Source organism: Bubalus kerabau, chromosome 12 (genome assembly GCF_029407905.1).
Source record: "Bubalus kerabau isolate K-KA32 ecotype Philippines breed swamp buffalo chromosome 12, PCC_UOA_SB_1v2, whole genome shotgun sequence".
In the NCBI taxonomy this organism is placed as follows: Eukaryota; Metazoa; Chordata; class Mammalia; order Artiodactyla; family Bovidae; genus Bubalus; species Bubalus kerabau.
Genome location: NC_073635.1, coordinates 85,922,863 through 85,934,172, shown reverse-complemented (window position 1 = coordinate 85,934,172; position 11,310 = coordinate 85,922,863). Strand labels below are relative to the sequence as shown.

The 11,310-nt window shown below is 43.9% G+C and overlaps 1 non-coding gene across 1 annotated transcript; it reads left to right on the top strand.

Moving 5' to 3' along the window:
- Nucleotides 1-9,878: 9,878 nt before the first annotated feature.
- Nucleotides 9,879-9,960, top strand: TRNAK-CUU (transfer RNA lysine (anticodon CUU)). The gene has a single exon. It is a non-coding gene; the product is annotated as a tRNA-Lys (tRNA).
- The last annotated feature ends 1,350 nt before the right edge of the window (nucleotides 9,961-11,310 follow it).

The following is an 11,310-nucleotide window of genomic DNA, read 5'->3' as shown; positions in this document are numbered from 1 at the left end:
TTGAGTTTTAAATGAATCATTTATCTGTATCTATATCTAGCCCTCCATCTTGATTGGGGGGCTTTGCTGGTGGTCCAATGGCTAAGACTCTGTGCTCCCAATGCAGGTGCCCCAGGTTCTATCCCAAGTTTTATCAGGGAACTAGAACCTTCATGCCACAACAAAGGTTGAAGATCCTGTGTGTGGCAACTAAGACCTGGCCCAGTTAAAGAAATAAAAAAAATAAATAGCTTTTAAAAGAAGAAACATGGTGATTGAACTTTAACTATATTGGCTTATTAAGTTATCCGAGAAGAAGGGAACAGACTCTCTGAAAGGAAAGGGTATCCATCGGTGACTGTCTCTCTGTAACTGGATGGTTGCTCAGGCCCAGGAGCTTCCTTCCTTCCACGCCTCTCTGGGCCTTTCCTTTATTTGTGCTACTGGAATCGCTGCTTATCTTCAAGGACTTTACTCGCCAGGTCAGCAGAGATCCTTGGACATATGTGTGCCTCCTTCTTGACTAGAGCCCACGCTTCAAGTCACGTGCCAGTTCCCCTTCTTGTTAATGGTGTGAGTCAAACCAAAGAAACCACACTGATATTTGTGGATTGCACAAAGCTGAAAGTAGCTCCTACAGTGGACGGCAGTGTCCGGAGGCTAGCAGATGTGTAAACAGGTAAAAATATAGACCAGAAATAGAAAGAAAAGGATAATGGCATTAAGCGTAATGTCTTATGATTCAACTTTTAAGCATCGGTTAACTAATACAGAGGTTACAGCTTATCCTGGGAGCATAAAGCCTTAAGCATCAGAGAAGGAAATGGGTCTTATCTAATAAAGGCCTCCCCTTAAAAGAAGCTGATGGATTTCTCAGTGGTTTGCAATAGTAGGTGATCAATGAACATTTGCGCAAAGATTAAAGATCAGGTGTAAACCACAGGTTTCCTAAGACTCTTCAGCATTCTTTTTTTTTTTTTTTCCCTCTCCAGTGATATCTCATTGCATTTAACCAGAGAGTTTCTCAGTTGGCTTGGTCTTCCTTGAACCTACTGTGCTTTTGTCTTCTTCCATCTTAGAGACACAGTGGTCACATGGCTTTAGCTCTCTTTCTCTTTACTTCCCTGGTTATTAAATAATGTACTAGCCCAGCTCAGTCTTTCAGTCCTATCCCATTGCTTTTCCCCTGGAAGACACTTTTTCCCCGAGGAAAACTTTCCAGGGGTAATTCTATTATAATCTGATTATTCATGATTTTCTTCAATATGCACAGAATTCTATATTCACTTTAAACATGTGTGTTTGTGCTCAGTTGCTCAATTGTGTCCACCTCTGTGACTCCATGGACTGTAGCCTGCCAGGGTTCTCTGTCCATGGCATTTTCCAAGCAAGAATACTGGCGTGGGTTACCATTTCCTTCTGGGAACTTCCCATCCCAAGAATTGAACCTGTGTCTCTTACATTTCCTGCATTGGCAGGAGGATTCTTTGCCACTGAGCCATCGGGGAAGCTCCACTTTAAAAATAGATGATGCTAATAATTGTATTTAGTTTCTGAATTGTACTTCAGTATTCTATGCTTGTTGATGTGCAGCTTTGTACTGACTTCCTATGATACGCTCGATTTTGTGAGGACTGCAATGCAAAATGGTTATCTTTTAAGGAATATACAATTAGCAGTATAATTAATGTTAACCATTTAACTTCCTCAAATTTTATTAATTCGTACATTATTAATAAATTAAGTTCTGTGAAGTACCACAGTATTGGGGAGAGGAGAGAAAAGGGTTCTAAATCAAATCCTATGTTGAATCCAATATTCTGATATTTGATACTCTGACCTAGTTTCTAGGAAAGTAGCCTCCAGTGGGAGCCATCTTTGCAAATAACAAAACTTGCCACAAATGTGCTAATTATAAAGGCATGTGTTGGTTTGTACAAATAATATATGGTAATCATTGTAGCCTTGGTTTGTAGACTGTTCCTGGTGGGCTCATACATAAACAGAGTGCATTATACACGAGCTCTGTCCTACAGGCTCAGAGTCTGTATCACTCAGTTAACAACATTTAGACATGAAGAAATATTGACAACAGGAAGGGATCGTCTAGATATTTTCTAGGTTACTACCGGGAATCTACAGATGATCCAGGAACTTGGGGTCCTTTTTAAGAAGCATCACTTGAAATATGAGGAAGAAAATCATGACTGTATACATGTAAGCTTTTGTAAAAAGCAAAGAAGAAAGTGGAGAAAAATAAGTGGTTTAGCACCACATAAAACCTGGATGAGGAAGATCCCCTGGAGGAGGGAACTGCAACCCACTCCAGTATTCTTGCCTGGAAAATCTCATGGACAGAGGAGCCTGGTGGGGTACAATCCAGGGGGTCGAAAAAGAGTTGGACATGACTGAGCAACCAAACAACAACAACAACAACAAAAATACCCAAAGATCCTCTGGATGGATCATGGTAGATCTTGGAGTCCAGCCTATCCCACGGCTTTAATGCTCCTGTCTGGACTGAATCTGGAGTGCCAGGTCTGTGCCAAACCCTCCAGGACTTACTAAGAGCGAAGACTTCTGCCAGTCACTCTGGGTGTAGAGTTAAAGGGGTATAGAGAATACAGCTAGTGATGGCCAGTCAAGCACTCATCACAGGTGCTACAAGATGCATGAGCACAGAGGACTCAACTGAGGGCTGGACTGTCCACCCCAACCTACAGAGATTGCAGGGAGGGGCCAACAGGGAAGATGGTGAGAGATGTGGAGGTGAATCAGAGGAGCAAAGGAGTGAAGCAGGCAATATCAGAGAAGGGGTGCCCCTGGCAGGGCAAGAGCCCACAAAATAACCCAGATGGGAGCAAAAGCATGAATGTGCGGGGATCTGCATGGCGTATATGAATGGTGACATGGGCAGAATCAGGGTCACGTGACAAACCTGTGAATATGTTAGATGGCAAAGTTGGGGCGGGGGGTGCTCAGGGAAGGAGGTAGGTGGAACGAATACTGCTAATGACTGGCCTGCAAGAGGGAGCAGCTCTGTGGGTTATCCAGCTGGGAGACACAAGCCACAGCACTCGTACCCACTGTCCCGGAGACGTAAACTCGACACCGAGACCACACACATCATCTGTTTGCGTGTTTGTTTGTAGCGAAGTAGGGGTTTATTTGCAGGGCACCAAGCCGTGGCCTGGGAGTCAAGTCTCAGATTCACTGCCTTCTGGTCTCTTTGTTTTTAATTTGTATACAATTTTTAAAGGTTATTTTCCATGTACAGTTATTACAAAATCTGGGCTATATTATCCATGTTGTGTTATGCACTATGCCCTTGAGCCCATCTTATACCCAATGGCTTGTGCCTCCCCTCCCCCACGCTATGTTACAGCCCCACCCCCACCATCACCACCAGTTCTCTGTATCTGTGAGTCAGTTTCTTTTATGCTGTGTTACATAGTTTGCATTTTTAGAGTCCATATATAAATAATATCATACTGTGTCTTTCTCTGTCTTATTTCGCTTAGCACAATGCCCTCTAGTTCTGTATATGTTGGTGTAAATGGCAAAATTTCCTTCTTTTTTATGAGTAGTACTTCATTATATATATATGAGTAGTATTTCATTATATATATGTGAGTAGTATTTCATTATATATATGTCTGGGATTCAGCTGGTTAAGAATCCACCTGCAACGCATGACACCCCCAGTTCATTTCCTGGGTCAGGAAGATCCCCTGGAGAAAGGATAAGCTACCCACTCCAGTGTTCTTGGGCTTCCCTGGTGGCTCAGCTGGTAAAGATTCTGCCTGCAATGTGGGAGACCTGGGTTCAATCCCTAGGTTGGGAAGATCCCCTGGAGAAGGGAATATACATCATCTCCAGAGCTGTCTCTGCATGCTAACTTAGTGTCTGACACACAGAGCTCCAAAAGGAATTCTCAGTGAAAAGGAAGAGAGCATTTCTATAAAGAGGCAGAGGCTTAGCCAGCGTCAGATGCTCTCAGAGCTTCGAATAAAGACAGCATGCGCAAAGCATCCAGGGGGTTGCTCAGCAGAGGCTTGGCAAATGGCGTGGCTGTGTTAAAAGCATGTCAGTAGCCTGGATAGACTGAGGAAGGCAAACTGGAGGCAAGCCATTTAGGAGCCTTCTCTGCTGGGGTGTTGGAAGAGCATATGATCAGGAGAAGGGGTTCTGATGTTTGAAAGTGAGAGCAAGGCTTCTGAAGAGCTTAAAGATCTCTGCAAAGTCAGGGATATTGATGAAAACTGTCCAGCAGGACTTTTAAGTCAGAGCTGGGTTCCCGGGGGCCTGGGCTGGGATCCCGTGCCTCACACAGATCTGGGCCTGGCGGCTGGCCTGGCGGTTGGCCTGGTCTTACCTCTGGCCCTTCTCTGAGGCTTCCTTGGAGACCAGTCACAAAAGCCTATGTCCTGAGGGCCTCTCCTTTCTCTTCCTTTGGCTGTGACACAGGATGGGAAAGTCAATAATATTCACTTTTTCATTTTTCTTTGTCTATACATAGACCTGGGTTTCCCAGGTGGTGCTAATGGTAAATAATGTGTCTGACAACGCAGAAGACATAAGAGATATGGATTTGATCCCTAGGTTGGGAAGATGCCCTGCAGAAGGGATAGGCTACCCACTCCAGTGTTCTTGCCTGGAGAATCCCATGAACAGAGGAGCCTGGCAGGCTACAGTCCATGGGGTCACAAAGAATTAGACATGACGGAAGTGACTTAGCATGCATGCACACACATAACTAACATTTGAAAGACTTCATATTCTCTGTAGCGTGGCTTTTCACCCATCATCCTTATTTGTCCTAAGATTTTTTGCCCCAACGTCTTTTGTGCTTTGTCTGAATTCAAGATGATTAATTGAAACTGTTTCCTCTGAGCATGTCTACTGGACTAGTCTGGAGCCCAACCTAATAACCTCAACTGCCTGTGAGCTGCCATGTTGGTTTATCAGTTCTGCTTCTGCATGCGTTTCCTCCTTAAGACTTCTTGTAGAATTATCTGATCACAGAGTCTAGGGGAACCTTGGTTGGTTGGGCGAAGATCTTGACCTCCTGCCCAAGTGTTCCCAGGCTGGCCCTGACAAGTAGTTGAAACATTTCTGGTGATAAGAAGCACATGTCTTCAGATGGCAACTCATCTTATTTTCAGATGACTCGAGTCCCTAGAAAGTTCTTCCCTTCTATTGGACTAAGATCAACGTCTCTATAATTTTCACAAGGTGGTTTGATTTCTGGAGCAACAGGGAGAATTTAATCCTCCAATCTGACAACTCTAAGTATTTGGAGACTGTGAGCATGTTAGTCTAAATCTCTGCTTTCTTAGGCTAAGCCTCAATGCTAAGTGCCTCCACTTTAGGTTTTTCCAACTCTTCCTCAAATGTCAAGTTTCCTGCCTTTCAGTGTCTTGGCTGTGCTTCTCTTAAAACCTGGACACTGTTATAACTTCCTGAAAAGTGTGGGCATTGGTGGTGGAATGAAGCCCTCCAGGTGGTGGTTGACCAACGACACCCAGAACGATCATCTGCATTTTCTGTAATTGATGAAGATCGTTAGCAACTTCACTCGTCAGGTGTCCTTTCCCCTGGAGGCTCCTCTCGCCAACCGCGGCTTAGCCTTCTTTATTTTTACCCTGATCTTGTTGTCACGATCAATTTCTTCATTCAATACAAATCTACTGACGTTCTCTAAGTATTCTGACGCACAGAGTGCATGTCAAGTTGCTTCAGTCGTGTCTGACTCTTTTGCGACCCTTTGGGCTGTAGCCCACCAGGCTCCTCTGTCCATGGGGATTCTCCAGGCAAGAATACTGGAGTGAGTTTCCGTGCCGTCCTCCGGGGGACCTTCCCAACCCAGGGACTGAACCTGGGTCTCTTGCACTGCAGGCTGCCTCATTGTCACTGAGCCACCAGGGAAGCCCCACTACAAGGAGAGCTGAGTAACTGTGCAGAGACCACGTGGCTGAAAACACTGGCTCTGGTCCTGAAGGATAAGCGTTCTCATCCCTGATCCAGAAAGATAAGAGAGGACTGAGGCCAAGAGGCCATTCAGAGGAAACCAGGCTGATGGAGGTGACTTGTGATCTTGGAGCCAGCTGTGTAGACACCTGGGGGAAGAACAGTTGAGGAAGAAAGAAAAAGCAAAGCCAAGCAAACAGCTGAGAGGAGGGGAGTGAGAGGAGGCAGGTCACGCGGGTGGAGTAGGCCGTCAGCAGGATGCTACCGCGAGGCAGGTGCAGCTTGCGAGCAGAGAATGAGGCCCTTTGGGGCTGGGCCCAAAGGCAGGAGGTCGGGGCTGGGCTGGAGGCTCCTGCAGCAGGGATCTGGGGCTCAGGCCGGGGCCAGCGTGGCGGAGGGGGAGATATGGCCAGATTGTGGATCCTATTTACAGCAGAGTCAGCATGGCTTTTCTGATGACCTGAACATGGGTGAGGGAGAGAAGAGTGGGTGATAATACCATTAAAAAAAAACTGTCCTAGGAAATAACCTTAAACTGACAGAAAGGGGCAAGTGTAGTGCAAGGGATGCTACTCACATTTTACCCTGTTAGCTTCACGTCTCTTCCCCCTCTTGGTATGGGTCTACAGTGTAATATACATAAACGATATCATTTGTGTCCTGAATCCCTGGAGCATAAGTTACTTTTGTATGGCTCTTTACTCCTAAATATATCAGTATATTTTCTAAGACTAGGGATATTCTCATAAATCAAAGAATCAATCTAATTTTTCCTGGTGGGGCCCACTGTACCACGTACTTGCCAGTCACTTGAGATGAAGGATGCATTGAGAAGTAGGAGTTGCTCTTAGACTCAGGAGGAAGCCGGCGGTTTAGTTTTTTTTAACTTTTTATTTTATATTGGGGTATGACTGGTTAACAGTATTGTGATAGTTTCAGGTGGACAGCAAAGGGACTCAATCATGCATATAATGTATCCCTTCTCCCCCAGACTCCCTTCCCATCCAGGCTGCCGCCTAACACTGAGCAGAGATCTTTGTGCTCTACAGTAGGTCCTTGCTGGTTGTCCAACTTAAATATAGCAGTGTGTACATGTTCATTTCAGACTCTCTAATTAGCCCTTTGGGGGGTTTAACTTTTGATGTGTGAGATTTGAATCATCTATTCCCACACTCAAGAAAATGTAAAATAGTTAACTGGACAAGAGTTCTGGGATTGTGGGGGAAATCTAGACCGACCTGGGGATGTTTTAAGGGCTGAGATCTGAGATAGTTTACCAAACAGTTCATTATGTCAGAGTTTCTTCAGTTTGCTGTGTGTCCTAACTTTCAGATTATTACATTTGACGATAATGCACATGTTACCTCTCAAGTATGTTGGTATTTATTATTGATTTTTACTTTTGGTATCTACTGTGTACTTATTTTGGAAGAATTATACAATTTAAGGGATCTTTCTATCTTTAAGAGTTCTACTTTCTGAATAACGCACGTCAATTAAAGCATTCGTAAAGGTGACAATAAGATCACAAAGTGATCAAAAATGCTAATTATTTGAAAAATCTTTAAAGGAGAGAAGAAGATATGCCTTAAATGTGACATTATTAGTGACACCTGACACATAGGCACTCTGTCAGCCCCTGGGACTGCTTCAGTCTTCTCTAAGTAGTACGTAACTAACCTCAAAATTAGAAGGCTTCCTGTTACTGCGTTCCACCAGACCACGCAGAACTTGGTGTCTTAAAACTTTCCGTTGAACAGCTGGGAAAAGTGAGGCAGGCTTGTTGAGTTGGTTAATCCATTTCAGAGGACATAAAAGAATTTTATCATTGATTATGGAGAATAAAGACCAGGGGGTAAGATTCAATACATACACACTTACAACCAATTACTTTTAGGTTTTAATTTAATTTGGTTTGTTGATTGAAGCCAAACTTTGTCCCAAACTAACGGACAGATTCTCCACTTGCGAAACTTTTAATTACTTAGGAGTTCTCTCAGAAGAGAAGCAAGCTCATGTTTTGCCTCTCATCATAATCCTTGGATAAAGGCAGGCAGGATCCTTTTGAGAGATGAAGCTTTTGAAGGAAAATGCATATGTAATTGGTTGTGTGGTTTGGAAGAGGAGGAAAGAGATTTGAAATTGGTGGGCCTCATTTAAGGTTTAAAATGTAAGTTTTAATCAAGCACAGATCTTAAAGCATAAGGGTCACTGCCAGCGATTCGTTGTAAGGTAATTTAGACTGTATTTCAAGTGTGTTACATTATCTCTCAAGTTCCTCGCTTTAGCCAGATTTAATGTAACAATGCAGGGGAAAGTATCAATTGAAACATGATACATACTGCAAAGATGTTCTTTTCTTTGAATAAAAATTGAAACGACATGCTGACCTATCCTGATTTTAATTGCCTGTTTTCCCACTGAAATAAATAGAATACTTTCATAAAGTAATTATTTTATATAATGAGTTATTATCTCCAGAGCAGAAACTGAGTCATCTTTTGTGAATCAACTAAGATATAATCATTTCCTTTCACGAGTCCACAATGCCATACACAAAGGATGACCTGTTCATAGTAAAGTTAGTGTCATTTCAAGATTTATCTTTAAATAGTTGATTCATAAGGCTTAGGACATCATCTGGTCAGTAGATTTCATTTAATAAACATGCATGGACTACTTGCATTTCCGCATCCCATGCTTGATGAGGATGAGAGCTTTGCCTAAAGTGAATTCTTCAGTCCAGAGCAGAGGGTCTCAACTGGGAGTGATTGTTCAGGGTTGGGGGCATTTGGTGCTGTCTGTAGACATTTTTGATTGTCAGGACTAGGGTAAGTGTCTAGTGAGTAACAATCAGGGATACTATGAAAGGTCTCGTAATGGGCTGGACTATCTCCCACCACAAAGGATTAACAAGTACAAAATGAAACCAGTGCAAAGATTGAGAAATCCTGGTCTAGAAGAGGCAAAACATGAACAGTTACAGCTCAGTAAGCACCAACATGGAGCTATTGCTTCTAACATGCCTTCACAGCTTAGAGGAGGCAGCATTTGATCCTGGCAATGGTGGATTCGATCCCTGGGTCACGACGATCCCCTGGAGAAGGGAACAGCTACCCACTCCAGTATTCTTGTCTGGAGAATTCCTTGGACAGAAGAGCCTGGTAGGCTGGAGTCCGTGGGGTTGCAAAGAGTTGGACACGGCTGAGCCACTAACACACACATAGTGGGTAGAGGTGTGGTTATAAGTAAGACTTCCTGAACAAAGTATCTTCTTAGTCTAGGCTTACATGCCAAATAGAAACTCACTTGACAAATGAAGAGAGCTGGGTTTTCTAGTGGAGGAAACTCCCTATGCAGTCACAAAATCAGGAGACTAGGGAGGTGATTAGGTCATGAGAACATGAATGGGATTCATGTTCTTATAAAAGAGACCCCAGAGAAGTCTCCCTGCCCACCGGAGTGTGAGGACACGTGGAGAAGACAGGCATCTATGGACAAGGAAGCAGGTTCTCACCAGACACTGAGTCTGCCAGCACGTTGGTCCCAGACTTCCAGTCTCCAGAACTGTAGGCGGCTTGTAAACAAGCGTCTCAGTCCATGGTGTCCTGTGGTAGCAGCCTGAATAGACTAAGGCAGTTGGAGTCCACTTAGAAAGTCCTCTCATTCGTGACAAAGATGCTGTGCTGAAGATGACAGACGTCAGCTTGCTTAGAGCCCACGGAGCTGGGCGATGTAGAGGTCACTGGTCATCTCCAAGGGGGCATTTCTGAGGGGGGTGGGGGATGGGGCAGATGACGGTGGGGTAAGAAGAGTCTAGGGAGAGTGGAGATGTGAGGGGTGAGTGTGCTGCTCTCTATAGGGATATGTGCCTGAAAATGGAGAGAGAGCTAGAGGGGAAATAGCAATGCTTAAAGCTGCAATTGTGTGATGAGGTGACCCAGTGGATAAGGTGATGGACTCTTAATCCATTGTGCCATGCACGCGTAGGTTTGAATCCCATCCTCATCTGTTTGCTGAGTTCAGCTGGACATGAATTTGAGCAAACTCCAGGAGATAGTGCGGGACAGAGAAGCCTGGTGGGCTCCAGTCCATGGGATGGCAAAGAAGTGGTACAACCTAGTGGCAGAACAACAACAAAGCTGGAATTGATGTGGGTAGGCTTATCTGCTACGTGGCAAGGCCAGCGGTGCTATCTCCTCCTCCTCTTTTCATAGTTGACATTGCTATTTTTGAGATTAGAATTGTTAATTAAGGCTGGATTGAACCATCTACCTCTGCTAGACATAATACGGAGAGCCTGAAAGGATGTAGGCTTGATTGAAAACATTCAACATTCCAGCTTCGATGCAACAAAAGGAACATTCCTTTTGGATTAAATGAACCTCGGGTGGGAAAGCGGTTCATCCTCAGAGACAAGCGTTTGAGAAGTATGGGTGCAGTTTGTTTTTCGTAGAGGGACGTAAGGGGACAAAGACAGAAGCTGTGAATTGCTCAGCAGGAGGCAAGATGGAGGGGACTTTTTCTTAAAAGTTGTTGCTGGTTTTAACAACAGAGTGGTCAGAATGAAAAGCAGGAACCCAGCCCAGAGAGAAACTTCCTGCTTGGCCGGTGGAAAGCTTTTAATTATAAATGTTTGTTTGGATGTGGGAATACTCTGATCAGAGTTTCTGCTGAAGCATCTTTATCTAAAATGAGAGAAATGGTTGCAGAGAGGGTCTTTCAATAGGAGCCACGCTCAACTGTCCAAAAGAATCCTATGGCTTTCTGTAATATAATGATTTGTTATCTATCCTGTGATGTTATGCTTATTTTGTTCATTACATTTCTGTTAAAGTTCTTCCACTGACTTCCTAGATTCTAGATATGCAGTACCATGTTCCTTTCCCAGTAACGCTTCAGACTTAACAGCAGCCATGGAGGTGCTGGGAACATAACATCAGGCCAAAAATGGTTTGAAACTGAGCTGAAATATACACACTGGAATCCAGAATAAAAAGAAGGGAGAAGCCATACCAGATATGATAAAATGAATGCACACATCTGGTATTTTTACTGGCTTAATTTAATTAAAAGCCTATAAAGCAAGCATCTATGGACTGTTTCAAATCTACTGTCATTAAAAGCTTCCAGAACATCAGTGTTCATTTATTGGGTGCCTTTTAAATACTCCAAAGGAAATAAATCCAGGCTTTAGGAGTGGACTCCACAACAACAGATCTAAAGAGTAACTCCTGCCTTGTACACAGGCTCTCCTTGGCTGGTTCATCTGTAGCATGGCAAAGCACACCCTGCTTCCCAGGGATGATGCAAAGTGTGAGTCAAAGTGAGCACCTGTGCTCTTTCTAGAAGGAGGGATCA